This window comes from Papio anubis, chromosome 6 (assembly GCF_008728515.1).
Source record: "Papio anubis isolate 15944 chromosome 6, Panubis1.0, whole genome shotgun sequence".
In the NCBI taxonomy this organism is placed as follows: Eukaryota; Metazoa; Chordata; class Mammalia; order Primates; family Cercopithecidae; genus Papio; species Papio anubis.
The window spans coordinates 65977637-65995256 of record NC_044981.1 but is presented as its reverse complement, the minus strand read 5'-3'; the positions used below and the strand labels follow the sequence as shown (position 1 = coordinate 65995256).

Below are 17620 nucleotides of genomic sequence, written 5' to 3'. Positions count from 1 at the left end.
GATATAGTGTAGGCAAATATATTAACAGAGACTCCCAGCCATTAATTATCTCAGAAGGCAACCTCTTTACAAATGCTCTAATTTCAATCTAACAGTATGCTTTATTTATGTGGCACTGCCCTTCCTTAGTACTTGTAGAGCTTGACAAATTTGTTGTCCCTGACATTACTGGGACAATTGATGAAATGTAAGTTCTATAGATATCAATGATAATTTCCTGATTTTAATAAATGTACTGTCATCATGTAAAGTCTTTGTTATTAGGAGATGATATGGTTTGGCTGGGTCCTTATCCAAATCTCAACTTGAATTGTATCTCCCAGAATTCCCATGTGTTGCGGGAGGGACCCAGGGCAAGGTAATTGAATCATGGGGGCTGGTCTTTCCCATGCTATTTTTGCTATAGTTAATAAGTCTCATGAAATCTGATGGGTTTATCAGGGGTTCCCACTTTTGCTTCTTCCTCATTTTCTTTTGCTGCCACCATGTAAGAAGCGCCTTTCACTTCCCACCATGATTCTGAGGCCTCTCCAGCCATGTGGAACTGTAAGTCCAATCAAACCACTTTTTCTTCCCAGGCTCAGTTATGTCTTTATCAGCAGCATGAAAACAGACTAATACAGTAAATTGGTACCAGTAGAGCAGGGCGCTACTGAAAAGATACCCAAAAATGTGGAAGCAAATTTGGAACTGGGGAACAGGCAGAGGTTGGAACAGTTTGGAAGGCTCAGAAGACAGTAAAATGTGGGAAAGTTCGGAACCTCCTAGAGACTTCTTGAATGGCTTTGCCCAAAATGCTGATAGCAATACAGACAATATGGTCCAGGCTGTGGTAGTCTCAGATGGAGATGAGGAACTTGTTGGGAACTGGAGTAAGGTGACTCTTGTTATGTTTTAGTAAAGAGATTGGTGGCATTTTGCCCCTGTCCTGGAGGTTTGTGGAACTTTGAACTTGAGAAAGACGATTTAGGGTATCTGGCGGAAAAAATTTCTAAGCAGCAAAGCATTCAAGAGGTGACTTGGGTTCTGTTAAAGGCATTCAGTTTTATAAGGGAAGCAGAGCATAAAAGTCTGGAAAAAATTTTGCAGCCTGACTATGAGACAGAAAAGAAAAACCCATTTCCTAGGGAGAAATTCAAGCCAGTTGCAGCAATTTGCATAAGTAGCAAGGAGCCTAATTTGCATAAGTAGCAAGGAGTCTACAAATCATTTTCATAGAACAAGTCCTTTTCTCTCTAACCTCATACTTTTCTTGCTAATTTCATCTACTACTGTTAAGAGTCCATAAGATATCAAGATATTAATCCCCATGACCATGGAGAAAATGTCTCCAGGCCATGTCAGAGACCTTCACAGCAGCCCCTCCCATCACAGGTGAGGAGGCCCAGGAGGAAAAAGTGGTTTCATGGGCCGGGCCTACGGTCCCCATGCTGTGTGCAGCCTAGGGACTTGGTGCCCTGTGTCCCAGCCTCTCTGCTCCAGCTGTGGCTGAAAGGGGCCAATGTACAGCTCGGGCTGTGGCTTCAGAGGGTGGAAGCCCCAAACCTTGGCAGCTTCCACGTGGTGTTGAGCCTGCAGGGAAACAGATGTCAAGAACTGAAGTTTGGAAACCTCTGCCTAGATTTCAGAAGGTGTATGGAAATGCCTAGATGCCCAGGCAAAGTTTGCTGCAGGGGCAGGGTCCTCATGGAGAACCTCTGCTAGGGCCTTGTGGAAGGGAAATGTGGGGTCAGAGCCCCCACTGGGGCACCCTAGTGGGGTCAGAGTCCCTACTGGGGCACCGCCTAGTAGAGCAGTGAGAAGAGGGCCACCATCCTCCAGATCCCAGAATGGCAAATCCACTAACAATTTGGGTCATGTGCTGAGAAAAGCCACAGACGCTAAACACCAGCCCGTGAAAGCAGCCGGGAAGGAGGCTGTACCCTGCAAAACCACAGGGGCAGAGGTGCCCAAGACCATGGAAACCCACCTCTTGCATCAGCATGACCTCGATGCAAGACCTGCAGTCCATGGAGATCATTTTGGAGCCTTAAAATTTGACTGCCCTGCTGGATTTCGGACTTGCATGGGCCCTGTAACCCCCTTTGTTTTGGCCAATTTCTCCCATTTGGAACAGCTGTATTTACCCAATACCCGTATCCCCATTGTATCTGGGAAGTAACTACCTCGCTTTTGATTTTATTTTACATGCTTATAGGCAGAAGGGACTTGCCTTGTCTCAGATGAGACTTTGGACTGTGGACTTTTGGGTTAATGCTGAAATGAGTTAAGACTCTGGGGGACTGTTGGGAAAGCAGGATTGGTCTTGAAATGTAAGGACATACAATTTGGCAGGGGACAGGGGCAGAATGATATGGTTTGGCTGCATCCCCATCCAAATCTCAACTGGACTTGTAACTGCCAGAATTCCCACGTGTTGTAGGAGGGACCCAGGGCAAGGTAATTGAATCATGGAGGCTAGTCTTTCCCACGCTATTCTCATTATAGTTAGTAAGTCTCATGAGATCTGATGGGTTTTGAGGGGTTTCCACTTTTGCTTCTTCATTTTCTCTCGCTGCCACCATGTAAGAAGTGCCTTTTGCCTCCCACCATGATTCTAAGGCCTCCCCAGCCATATGAACTGTAAGTCCAGTTAAACATCTTTTCCCTCCCAGTCTCGGGTATGTCTTAAGCAGCAGTGTGAAAACCGACTAACACAGGAGACAAATGATGAAATATTCCGGGATATAGGAGCATTTTGGTTCTAAGTTCAGAGGGGAAATGTGTGTGTGTGTGCACATATATAAAGGGCAAAGAGAATAAATGGGGTAAAATGTTACCTATCTGGACAGGAGATTCAATGGTGGAAGACAGTACTGTATTAATACAGTTTCCTTCATTTCATCCTTGCTTCCATTTACAAAAATGAATAAAAAATGAGAACACTTGTAACCATTCAATAAGACAATTATAATAAAAAGAATTTTTTAAAAAATTATCCCTGTATCCACACTATGAAGATTAGTTTCTTCATTTCGAAATATAAATACCACCATCTACTATATTCAGGTAACTGCTATGAGTATCAAAGGACAAAATACATATAATGAAAGCACTCTATAACTACAAATCACTTGCATAGAACAAGTCCTTTTCTCTGTATCCCATACTTTTCCTTGCTAATTTCACCTGCTACTGTTAAGAGTCCATAAGATACCAAACCTTTAACTCCAAAAATCTACATTTCCTTAGTCATGCAATTCCACTGACTATGTTATAAAATCGTTTTTCAAATAATGTTTTATCATAATCGTTTTAAGGAGAAATCACACTTTAAAAATACACATTAATTACTGGATACTTGTCAAGATGAGAAAAACAAGAAAGGACTTTTTAAAATAAGAAAATGTGGCGTATCTCTAGCCTTCATCCCTTCTCCAAGCAACACATTTTTTTTTTTTTTTTTTTTTTTTTTTTTTTTGAGATGGAGTCTTACACTATCGCCCAGGCTGGAATGCAGTGGCATGATCTCGGCTCACTGCAACCTCCACTTCCCGGTTCAAGGGATTTTCCTACCTCAGCCTCCCAAGTAGCTGGGATTACAGGTGCCCGCCACCATGCCCAGCTAATTGTTTGTATTTTTAGTAGAGACAGGGTTGGACCATTTGGCCAGGCTGGTCTCGAACTCCTGACCTTGTGATTCGCCCACCTTGGCCTCCCAAAGTGCTGGGATTATAGGTATGAGCCACTGTGCTCAGCCCCAAGCATCACATTCTTATAACCAACTTGGATAATGCCAATTAAACATATCCAAGATGGAATTCATTTCTCCATTCAGCCCTTCCCTCTCTCTTCCTCCCTCCAACATTGCTTTTCCACACTCCCCCAACTTAGTTGGTGATGTAAGGGGAGAAATAAGAATGTCATTCTTGCTCCTCTCTTTCTTTCATTATCCTTAACCATTTAATCAAGCAAATATCTTGATTATTTTATCTTCTCTTTTCAAATTCATGACTTTACCCTCATCCCAGCTGGACCTCTGCCCCAATTCAGGATCTCATTAGCTACAATGTCCTCCTAGTTCCAAACACTGCTTCTCAGATTCATTAACCCATCAGATAAAATTAAATTTAATATGCATACGTACACATGTGTGCATGCCTGGTTACCAGTAAACAATACAATTTTTTAAGTCAGAAGGGGAAAAAAAAACACCAAAAAAATTGGAAGGGGAGCTTGTGGAGCTTGTGGGGAGGAGGGAATAATAATAAAATAGTCATTTTATTTTAGTCATTGCTGCTATAAAAATCTGCTCTGTGAAAACCGTCATGTGACAATTCATCTAACTTTTTCCTTTCCTAATGAACAGCACTAAAACAGACATATAATATAAACTTCCTGAAATTCCATATATTATTTTCTCATCCTCGAGTATTTAATCTTCTAAGAGAATATACCCAGGAAAAATAAGAATCAAATCTTAAATATGCCACGCTAGTAAAACGTATTGTTTTTTTAAATACTCTTGGTTTCTATCTGAATGGCATAACCAGAAACAAAACCACCTAAAAATGTGATCTGAAAATGTGTTAGCAGTGACATCAGCAAGATGATGGAAAAGGAAGCCCGTGGCTTTACTTCCTCCCACAGAAGCACTGAATAAACATCTATACACAGATCAATTTCCTCTGAGAGAAAGCCAGAAACTGGCTGAGTCTCCTATACATGGGACAACTGAGAAAACATCCACATCCAAACAGGTAGAGAAAGTTTAGACACACTTGCACACAAACCCCTCCCTGCGCACTGTGCCAAACAATCACAAAGGAATCCCCAACACCCAGCTTCTAACTAAGGAGTGAAGGGTTGGAACACGCATATAGTGACCCAACTTTTGCAGTTCTCTTAGAGGATCTGGTTCCTAAATTACCTAGCTCTAAGAGCAACAGGGTCTTGGTATTCATGAGTTTTTCTGAACTGTGGACAACAAGAGACAGTGCAGCCTAAATAAGTGTGCAGGCATCTGCCACAGATCCTCTCTCCAGCTTAGTGTGGAATGAATGGGAGATAAGCCCTGGCTCTCAGCTTCTCCGTAAAGACAGAATGAACTGCAATACACATCTAACACACTAATCTTCCCACCTGCATCTCAAGAAACTGGCTTCTAACTCATCTGGCAGAACCTGGCACACACTAATTCCTGGAGACCAGTAAGAAAGAACAAAGAGTGTAGTTTGGACACACAAAAAGATTTTAGAGGTACCTAGAAACTCTGGCTGGCCTAACTGGTAAGAATCATCTACACAACACCAGTCTCGCAAGACTAGTAGAGGCAGTAGTCTTATCTAACGCACAGAAGCCAAAACCAAGAGTAAGGGAAATAAAGAAACAGAGAAATATGTTCCAGATAAAAGAACCATGTAAATTTTCAGAAACTGACCCTAAGGAAATGATATGTAATTTACCCAACAAGGAATTTCGAAAAATGGTCATAAAGATGATCACTGAGCTCAACAGAGCAATGCATAAACAAACTGAGAACTCAACAACGTGACAGAACATATTTTGAAAGCACCAAACAGAAATTATACAAATGAAAAAACATAATAACTGAACCAAAAAGTCAGAAGATGAGTCCAGTAACAGACTAGATCAAGCAGAAGAAAAGATCAGTGAACTCAAAGAAGACACTAGAAATCATCCAATCTGAAAAGCAAAAGTAAAAAAGAATGAAAAAGAGTAAAGACAGCTTAAGGCAGGGGCCTCCAACCCCTGCCTTACAGATATTGGTCTGCGGCCTATTAGGAACCAGGCCACACAGCAGGAGATGAGTGGTGGGCAAGTAAGCAAAGTTGAGTTCCACCACCCCTCAGATCAGCAGTGGCATCAGATTCTCATAAAAGCACAAACTGTTGTGAACTGCACATGCAAGGGATCCAGGGCACATGCTCCTTATGAGAATCTAATGCCTGTCACTGTCTCCCATCACCCTCAGATGGGACCACATAGCTGCAGGAAAACAAGCTCAGGGCTCCCATTTATTCTACATTATGGTGAGTATGTAATAATAATAGAAATTAAGTGCTCAATACATGCATGTTTATAGCAGCACAATTCGCAATTGCAAAAATGTGGATCAAATGCCCATCAACAAGTAGATAAACTGCGGTATGTATACGTATGATGGAATACAACTGAGCCATAGAAAGGAATGAATTAATGGCATTTGCAGCAACCTGGATGTGATTGGGGACCATTATTCTAAGTGAAGTAATTCAGGAATGGAAATTACGCTCCCACTCATAAGTGGGAGCTAAGCTATGAGGATTCAAAGGCATAAGAAAGATACAATGGACTTTGAGGACTGGGGGAGAAGGGTGGGAAGGGGGTGAGGGATAAAAGACTACAAATTGGGTTTAGTGCTCGAGTGATGACAGTACACCAAAATCTTACAAATCACACTAAAGAACTTACTCATGTAACCAAATACCACTTGTTCCCCCAAAACCTATGGAAATAAAAAATAAAATAAAACAGAAATAAAGTGCACAATAAATGTAATGCACTTGAATCATCCCAAAACCCTCCACCTCTCCCACCTACCCTACTCCACCACCCCGAGTCCATGGAAAAACTGTCTTCCACAAGACCGGTCCCTGGTGCCAAAAAAGTTGGGGACTGCTGGCTGACTTAAGGGACTTAAGTGAAGCCATCACAATACAGGCATTATCAGAGTTGCAAAAAAAGAGAAAGAAAAGGACTAAAAACACATTCAAAGACATAATGGCTGAAAACTTCCCATGCCTGGGAAAGAAAATACAAATCCAGATTCAGGAAGACAAATTGATACCAAATAGGATTACTCCAAAGAAACCCACACAGGCCAGATGTGGTGGCTCATGCCCATAATCCCAACACTTTGGAAGGCCAACACAGCTGGATTGAGCCCAGGAGTTTGAGACTAGCCTGGGCAACATGGAAAAACACTGTCTCCACACAAAATACAAAATTAGCCTGGCATGCTGGCAAGTGCTTGTGGTCGCAGCAACTAGGGTGACTGAGGTAGGAGGTCCTGAGCCTAGGGAGGTCAAGGCTACAGTGAGCCATGATCACACCACTGCACTCCAGCCTGGGCAACACAGTAAGATCCTGTCTCAAAAAAAAAAAAAAAAAAAAGGAAAAAAAAAAAAACCCCACACAGAGGCAATACATTATCATCAAACTGTCAAAAATTAAAGACAGAGAGGATTTTGCAAGCAGCAAGAAAGAAAGAAGCAACTTGCTAAGTACAGGGGAATCTCTGTATCTTATTAGATTTTTGAACAGAAACCTTGCAGGCTGAAGGGAATAGAATTATATATGCAAAGTGCTGAAAGAAAAAAAAAATTGTCAGCCAAGAATACTATACCCAGCAATCCTGTCCTCTAAAGCTGAAGGGGCGATAAAGGTGTTCTCAGACCAATAAAAGCCGGGGTGCTTTATCACCACTATACCTGCCTTGCAAGCATGCTAAAGGTTGTTCTTCAAGTTGAAATGAAAAGATGCTAAACAACAACATATATGTTTTTTGTTTTTTATACCAAAAAAAGTATAAAACTTGTTAGTAAAGTTAAATATACAGGCAAAATAAAAAGAATATTTTATTACTATAACAGTGAAGTTAATTATAATCCTAGTATAAAACCTAAAAGACAAAAGTACTAAAAACAACTCTAAATTATCTTAAATACATAATACAATAGATCTAAATTGTGACTCAATAACATATAATTTGAGGGTAAGGAAGGTAAAAATGAGAGCTCCCGCATGGAAAGAAGTTAAGCTGTTATCAGCTTAACACGGATAATGATAAGATATTTGATACAAGTCTTCTGGTAACTACAAAAAAAAACACCTATAGAAGTTACACAAAGAATCATAGCATTATAAAAAAGCAACAAGACAACAGGAGAGAAAAAGGACAAAATAACTACAAAACAAACAGAAAACAGTTAACAAAACAGCAACAGTAAATCCTTGTCAATAATTACTTTAAATGTAAATGGACTAAACTCTCCAATAAAAACATACAGTAGCTAAATAAATTTTTTTTAAAAATCCAACTACACATTGTCTACAAGAAACTAATTTTAGATTCAAGGACACACATAGGCTGAAAGTGAAGGAATAGAAAAGAATAGTCCATGCAAATGGTACCCAAAAAAGTGGCTATATTTACATCAAAGTACACTGTAAGTCAAAAACTGTCTCTAGAGACAAAAAAGGTCATTACACAATGACAAAAGGATCAATTCAACAAGAAGATGTAACAATTGTAAACAAATACACACCCGACATCAGAGCACCCAAGTATATAAAGCAATTACTGACAGAACTGAAAGAAGAAACTGATAGCAATACCGTAAAAGTAGAAGACTTCAGTACCTCATTTTCAATAATAGATAGGACATCCAGACAAAAAAATTAATAAAGAAACAGGGGGCTTGAACAACACTACACACCAAATAAACTTGACAAGCCTATACAGAACTTTCTACTCAACAGAAGAATATACGTTCTTTTCAAGTGTACATAAAATATTCTCCAGGACAGATCACATTAGGTCACCAAACAAGTCTTAACAAATTTAAGAAGTCCAAAATAATATCATCAGTACCTTGTCCAACAACAATGGAATTGAACTAGATAACAACAAGAACATGGGAAAATTCACAAATACTAAATAACTCACTCTTGAACAACCAGTAGGTCAAACAGTAAATCAAAAGAGAATTTTTTAAATATCTCAGGATAAACAAAAACAAAAAGAGAACAAACCAAAACTTACGTGATACAGCAAAAGCAGTAATAGGAAATTTTGTAGTGATAAATGCCTGTATTAAAAAATCTCAAAATAACCTAACTATACACCTCAAGGAGTTAGAATAAGAACAGACTTAACCCAAAGTTAGCAGAAGAAAGGAAGTAAAAAACCATAGATAAATCAAATAAAGCACAGAAAAACCACAGGAAAAAAAATCAACAAAACTAAGAATTGGTTGTTGAAAAAATAAAGTTGACAAACTCCTAGGCAGACTAAGATAAAGAGAGAGAAGACTCAAAATCAGAAATGAAAGAGGAAGCATTACAAAGGATATCTCTGAAATATAAAAAATCACAGGATGGGTGCAGCAGCTCACGCCTGTAATTCCAGCACTTTGGGAAGCTGAGGTGGGTGGATCATTTGAGGTCAGAAGTTCAAGACCAGCCTGACCAACATGGTGACACCCCATCTCTACTAAAAATACAAAAAATTATTCAGGTGTGGTGGCACATGCCTGTAATCTCAGCTACTCAGGAGGCTGAGGAAAGAATCGCTTGAACCCGGAAGGCAGAGGTTGCAGTGAACCGAGATTGCGCCACTGCACTCCAGCCTAGGTGACAGAGTGAGATTCTGTCTCCAAAAAAAAAAGGAAAGAAAAGAAATAAAAAAATAAGGAACTACTAATAAACAACTAGGTGCCAATAAATAAATTGAATAACCTAAAGGAAACAGATAAATTCCTAGGAACATAAAACCTATCAAGACTGAATCAAGAAGAAACAGAATCTCCTGAACAGTCAAATTACAAATACAGATGAAAGCAGCAATCAATAACCTCTTAACAAAAAAAAATCCAGGACTAGATGGCTTCACAGCTGAATCCTACCAAACACTCAAAGAAGAATTAACACCAACCCCTCTTAAAGTTTTCCAAAAAATAGAAGTACAGGGAGTATCTCCAAATTCATAGTATGAAGCCAGTATCACTCTCAGGATAGTACCAAAACTGGACAAAGACACCACAAGGAAAGAAAGCTGTAAGCCAACATCTCTGATGAGCACACATGCAAAAATCTTCAGTAAAATACTAGCAAACCAAATTCAACAACACATTAAAAAGATAATACACTTTGACCAAGTGGGATTTTCCCCTGGGATATAAGGTTGGCTTAACATACACAAATCAATCAAGGTGATTACCCCTCATTAACAGAATGAATGACACAAGCCACATGATCATCTCAATAAATGAACAAAAAAGCATTTGACAAAAGTTCGACATCTTTTCATAATAAAAACTTTCAACAGAACTATAGAAGGAAACTTCCTCAACATAATAAAGGCCATTTATGAAAAACCCAAAGCAAACATCATAATCTGTGGGGGAGAACTGAAAGCTTTTCTTCCAAGATCTGGTACGAGAAAAGGATATCTACTCTCACCACTTCTATTGAACACAGAATTGGAAATATTAGCAAGACCAATCAGACAAAAGATATAAACAGCATCCAAATCAGAAAGGAAAAGGTAAACTTATCCTTATTTGCAGAAAACATAATCCTTTATGTAGAAAATACTAACGACTCCATTAAAATAAATAAATAAATATATATATATTAGGCCAGGTGAGGGTCCTAGCATTTTGGGAGGACGAGGCAGGTGGATTGCCGGAGGTCAAGAGTTCGAGACCAGCCTGGCAAACGTGGTGAAATTCTGTCTCTACTAAAAACACAAAAATTGGCCAGGCATGGTGGCAGGCGCCCGTAATCCCAGCTACTTAGGAGGCTGAGGCAGGAGAATCGCTTGAACCCGGGAGGCAGAGGTTGCAGTGAGCAGAGATCGCACCCATGCACTCCAGCCTGGGCAACAAGAGTCAAACTCCGTCTCAAAAAAAAAAAAAAAAGAGCTAATAAATGAATTCAGTAAAGTAGAATACAAAATCAACATACAAAAATCAGCTGCATTTATTTATACCAATAGTTATCGATCTGAAAGAGAAAACACAATAAAAGAATAAAATACAGTCAGGCTGTGCATAATGACCTTTCAATCAATGACAGACCACATTTACAGTGATAGTTCCATGAAATTATTATGGAAATAAAAAATTCCTATTGCCTAGAGACACTGTAATTATTGTGACATGGTAGCACAACATATTACTAACATGTCTGTGGTAATGTTGGTGTAAATAAGCCTACTACACTGCCAGTCGAATAAAAGTACAGCACATACAATTATGTACTTGATAATAAATGACTACGGTACTGGTTTATGTATTTACTACACTTTTTACTGTTAATTTAGAATGTACTCCTTCTACTTATTAAAAAAAGTTAACTGTGAAACAGCCTCAGGTAGGCCCTTCAGGAGGTATTCCAGAAGATGGCATTATTACTATAGGATATGACAGCTCCATGTGCGTTACTGTCCTTGAAGACCTTCCATGGGGTAAGATGTGAAGGTGAAAGAGGGATACTGAAAATCCTGAACCTGTGGAGTCCTAGGCTAATATGGGTGTTTGTGTCTTAGTTTTGAACAAAAAAGCTTAAAAAGTAAAAAAGCAATAACAAAAACTTACAGAATAAGGATATAAAGAAAATTGTTGTATAGCTGTACAATGTGTGTCTTAAACTATTACAAGAGTCAAGAAGTTTAAAAAATTTTTTAAGTTTTTAAATAAAGTTACAGTAAGCTAAGGTTAATTTATTAATCAATAAATGTTAATATAAATTTATTCTAGCCTAAGTGTACAGTGTTTACAAAGCCTACAGTAACGTCTTACGCCTTCACATTCAGTCACTATTCACTCACTGACTTACCCAGAGCAACTGACAATTCTGCAAGCTCCATTCATGGTAAGTGCCCTGTATGTGTGTACCGTTTTTAATCTTTTTTTTTTTTTTTTTTTTTTTGAGATGGAGTCTCGCTCTGTCACCAGACTGGAGTGCAGTGACACAATCTCGGCTCACTGCAACCTCCACCTCCCGGGTTCAAGCGATTCTCCTACCTCAGCCTCCCGAGTAGCTGGGACAATGGGTGCATGCCACCGTGCCCAGCTAATTTTTGTATTTTTAGTAGAGATGGGGTTTCACCATGTTGGCCAGGATGGTCTCTATCTCTTGACCTCATGATCCACCCACCTCAGCCTACTAAAGTGCTGGGATTACAGGTGTGAGCCACCGCACCCAGACCGTTTTTTACCTTTTATAGCAATTTGTACTGTACCTTTTCCAGGTTTAATTGTTTTGATATATAAACACCATGTGCTACAATTGCCTACAGTATTCAGTACAGTAACACGCTACACAGGTTTGTCGCCTAGGAGCAATAGGCTATACCATGACAGCCAAGAAGCAGAGACAGCTAGTTTGTGTAGGTACACTCTGAGTTTCCCACGATGATGAAATCACCTAATGACTCATCTCTCAGAATTTACCCCATCATTAAGTAATGAATGACTGAAGTTAGGAATAAACCTAACCAGGGAATGAAAGATCTGTACCCTGAAAACTATAAAACACTGATTTTAAAAAAAAATTGAAGACAAATGGAACGATACCTTGTGTTCATGAATTGGAAGAATTACATTGTTAAAATGTCCATGCTACCTAAAACAATATACAAACAAATGCAATTCCAATGACACTTTTGACAGAAATAGAAAAAAACTGTAAAATCTGTATGAAACCACAAAAGGCCCCAAGTAGTCAAAACAATCTTAAGAAAGAAAAATAAGGTTGGAGGCATCACACTTCTTGATTTGAAATCATATTATAGGATGGGTGCAGTGGCTCACACCTGTAATCCCAACACTTTGGGAAACTGAGCCAGGAGGATTACTTGTGCCCAGGAGCTTGAGATCAGCCTGGGCAAAACAGACCTGTCTCTACAAAAAATTTCAAAATTAACCAGGCATGCTGGCACACACCTGCAGTCGCAGGCTCAGGTGGGAGGAACTTGAGCCAGGGAAGTCAAGGCTACAATGAGCCATGATCATGCTACTGTATTCTAGCATGGGCAACAGAGCAACAGCCTGTCTCAAAAGAAAAAAAAAAGTATTATAAAGCTAGAGTAATCAAAACAATATGGTATGGGCATAAAAATAGACACAGACTAATGAAACAGCATAGAAAGCCAGAAATAAATCCAAGCACATATGGTCAAGTAATTCCTGACAAGCCTGCCAAGAAGACACAATGGCGGAAGTACAGTCTCTTCAATAAACGGGGTTGGGAAAACTAAATATCTAATGCAAAAGAATGAAACTGGACCCTTATACCACACACACACACACCCCTCCTTAGAAGAAAATATAGCGAAAACCTCCTTCATACTGATTGACAACGATTTTGAGCTATCACAAAAAAAGCTCAAGCCACAAAAGCAAAAATAAGTGGGACTACATCAAACTAAAAATCTTCTGCAATGCAAAGGAAACAATCAACAAAATGAAAAGGCAGCCTACAGATTGGGACAAAATATTTGCAAACCGTATCTCTGTTAAGAAGTTAATATCCAAAAAAATTTTAAAAACTTATTAGCAAAAAACGAAACCAAAAAAACACTTCTTAAAAAACAGGCAAAGGACCTGAATAGACATTTTTCCAAAGAAGACATAAAAATGGCCAACACGGCTGGGCGCGGTGGCTCACGCCTGTAATCCCAGCACTTTGGGAGGCTGAGGCGGGTGGATCACGAGGTCAGGAGATCGAGACCATCCTGGCGAACACGGTGAAACCCCATCTCTACTAAAAATACAAAAAAATTAGCCGGGCGTGGTGGCGGGCACCTGTAGTCCCAACTGCTCAGGAGGCTGAGGCAGGAGAATGGCGTAAGCCCAGGACGCGGAGGTTGCAATGAGCCGAGATCGCGCCACTGCACTCCAGCCTGGGTGACAGAGTGAGACTCCGTCTCAAAAATAAATATAAATAAATAAATAAATGTTTAAAATGTGTTACATTAACAATGTTAGGTTTCAGATGTCTATTTTCAAGTTTTTTAAATGGCAAAATAGTTTGCTTTTGAAAATAACTATTTAGTTTGCTTTTCACAAAGGCAATAGTAAAAGGCCTTTACTGCTATGTTACTTAACAGATCATGCTCTCAATAGCTTTCAGGCTGACTTTCAACATAGATCAATTTTGCCTAACATTCCTTTTAGCTAAAAAAAAAAAAAAAAAAAAAGTTAATGAGGATAATATAAAAGTTTTATTTAGGATTACTAATTTAAGATTAACATCCTTTATTACTGAAATAATAAATCACATTCATGAAAAGAGAAAGAATGGACACAAGTGAATATATTCAGAGATGATGTTTATTCATTTTGTTAAACAAATCAAGCTCAAATGTTCCATGCTTATGTGATGAAAATATGACAAAATCTCATGAATCCAAATTCCAGTACATCATAATTGGAATAAAGTTACTCTAATAGTATAAAAACTAATTTATAACAAGAGAAACCATTAATGTCAAAAGCAGCTGATAAACAAAAACTATTGCTAAAATCAAAGAAAAACCCAGAATAAGGAAAGACAAACATATGTGGCAAAATATAAAACAGCTATATTCCTAATCCTAAATTTTATTCTAGGCCGGGCGCGGTGGCTCAAGCCTGTAATCCCAGCACTTTGGGAGGCCGAGGCGGGTGGATCACGAGGTCAGGAGATCGAGACCATCCTGGCTAACATGGTGAAACCCCGTCTCTACTAAAAATACAAAAAACCAGCCGGGCGTGGTGGTGGGCGCCTGTAGTCCCAGCTACTCGGAGGCTGAGGCAGGAGAATGGCGTGAACCTGGGAGGCGGAGCTTGCAGTGAGCCGAGATCGCTGCACTCCAGCCTGGGTGACACAGCGCGAGACTCCGTCTCAAAATAAATAAATAAATAAATAAATAAATAAATAAATAAATAAATAAATAAATAAATTTTATTCTAACATCATTCTAATGACTAATGATTAAATTCCAGAAACTATATTAAACACTGGTTTATTCGATATATCCTGGGGCTATACATTAGCAACTCATTTATTCTACTTCCTCTTTTACTTGTGAATTCTAGATCCCATTATTATTTGACCATATATTCATGCCAAAAATCTAACAATACATGTAACACAAAATAATTCAGAAAATGGTGTGGGCATCTTAATTTGGATTAATAGAGAGCGCCATCTGGTGGTACAATGAAAGTTTAATATATTTTTTCATTTGTTTAAAGGCATGTATTAAATACAAATAGGGTTATGCAATTCTCAAAAATCGTAATTATGCAAATATTTTCAGTGTACAGAAAAGCAGAGAGAAAATTTGCCAACAAAACAACCAAAAATATGAACCCACTTTACCTCTTTAACCTCTATATAACATGATGGTTTACCAGAGAGCAGCTAGATAAAATATGCCAGTTTCCTATGGTATGTCTATTTCACATGAACCAATGACAAGTTCAAAAAATGTATTATTAACAAACACGATCTTCACTAAAAACAAGAAGTTAGTTGACTGGTTTTAACTTAAGATAAAAATCTAGTTGGGGGGAAAGGACTTATTTTTACTCTAAGACTTCATTTTTTTGTTTCTCTTGTATCATATAAAACCAGAGCAATAAACTCCAACAATAAATGTTTCTCTAAAAAAATCAAAATTGGATCCACCAACTTCATTGTCAAAAATCCTGATATATCATGAGGTCAAAATATGAACAGAATGATGAAGTTTGGTACCTCTCTTTCCCTTTTGGTGTTTCTAATTATCCCATTATCCAAGACTTTCTTCTCTTCCTAACCACCAAGTGCTGTCATTCTGCCCCATTCAAGCCTTCATTTCTTGGTAGAAATGCCAAACTGTCATACTTTACACAATCATAATGGACTCTGAGTTCATGAAGTAGTTACCCACTAAAGGCAGTGTAACAGCTCTTCTACAAAGAACAACCTGGGTTTGCTTTATCAATCAGACGCTTACGGCTATGGAACTGTAGACAAATCTTATAGGCTTCTCTAAAACCTCAGTTTCCACACTAAAAAAATACAGAAAGTTGATCTATACCTTGTAGGTTCAGGGCCTTTGAAATTAAAGGGCGTGAAACACATAACTACCTGGCACAAAGAACGCTATACCTGTCACTCCCCTCCCTTTTACTGACAAGGCCATTCTGCCACTCCTTAAACACTTTAAGAAATAGAATGTTTCCTACTCGCTGTCTACTCCAACTATGTGCAGTTATATTTGTTAGAAAATTCTCTCAAACTGGCAAGAAAATGCCAAGAGTTCAATGAAAAGATCATAATGGCCCCGGCGTGGCGGCTCACACCTATAATCCCAACAGTTTGGGTGGCCGAGGCAGAGGGATCGCCTGAGGTCAGGAGTTTGAGACCAGTCTGGCCAACATGATGAAACCTCACCTCTACTAAAACTACAAAAAAATCAGCCGGGCATGGTGGCGGGCACCTGTAATCCCAGCTACTTGGGAGGCTGAGGCAGGAGAATCGCTTGAACCCAGGAGGTGGAAGTTGCAGTGACCCAAGATCATACCACTTCACTCCAGTCTGGGCAACAGAGCAAGACTCTGTCTAAAAAAAGAAGAAAAAAGAAAAAAAATCATAATGAACTGAAATAGTTGGAGAAAATTTCATTCAAAAAACATTTCATAAATGCAGTATAACTTTGAACTGGGCCTGGAAAGATGGATGAGATTTGGAGGACGGGGAAAGACTCAGAAGCTTAATTGTTCATTCACTCATTCATTGACTCACTGTCATCAAAAATGTGGCTAATGCTTACTGTGTGCCAAGAACTTTCTAGGTACTGGGTATCCTGAGGGAAATAAAACAGATGAGAGTCTGCCATCATGAACTACACATCGCAAGAGAGCAGGCCAGAGACAAGTTAGATGTTTGTCTTTGGATGCCTGCCTGTTCAATTAATAGCACCTTTCAGCTTGAAGTGGAAAAATTAACTAAAACAATCAATGTCTCTGTATATTAGAACTGCTGCTTAAAAGTTTTGATATAAGGAGAAGCAGAAACTGATAGCTAAAATGATACTCTGAATTAGCTGCAGAGTCTAACTACTTTCTTGTCTTTCAAGCTCACAAATAATGGATATGGTTGACTAATCCCACTTAATGTCTTTGATACCAGTAACAATGAAAACTGCCATATCAAGATTTTTAACAAATACAATTGTGGAACATATTAGCCCTGTTTGCATTTTAGCAGGAAGAATAAACTCAAAGACTAAGGTAAATTCTGTACCAGTTTGACAACAACAAACTATAATTATGTAAACAGATGTTTTCACCATTCTATGAAATGGAATGAGATGTTATTTGAAACACGGACAATTTAAATAACTTGCTGCAGAATATAACCAAACGTTTTGACTTGAAAAAAATCTGTGATATTAGCAGTCAGCAAAGTAACATCAAATTTACATATGAAGAGCACAGCACATCACAGGAGATTTCCTCTATAAGTTGATTTAGACTTTAGAGAATCAGGAGGAGTAATGGATTAACTTGTTTTGTATCATTTACTTAGCAGTATCAAGCTTTCACTGCAACAGAAGGGTACTAGTAACATCAATAGTTTTCATTTTCCCCTGTATTTTGTTAGTAGCTCTAAAAATCACATGAGGACAGATGTTATAAATAAATTTAAATATAACTATTCTCTTCAATGAGCCCAGGAAAAATGTAAGTTTCAATAAAAAGAAACAAGGGGTTTAAAAGTAATTTTCTTTTCATACCTTTTTTCTATTAAAATACTATATTGAGTTCTATTTTCTAACCAAAATATGAAGGAACATACATTGAAATTTGCCCAATCG

The 17620-nt window shown here is 38.6% G+C and overlaps 1 protein-coding gene across 10 annotated transcripts in view; it reads right to left on the bottom strand.

Moving 5' to 3' along the window:
• Positions 1–17620, bottom strand: part of SMAP1 (small ArfGAP 1) — a 184750-nt gene that overhangs the window by 129537 nt on the left and 37593 nt on the right. The window lies entirely within an intron of this gene.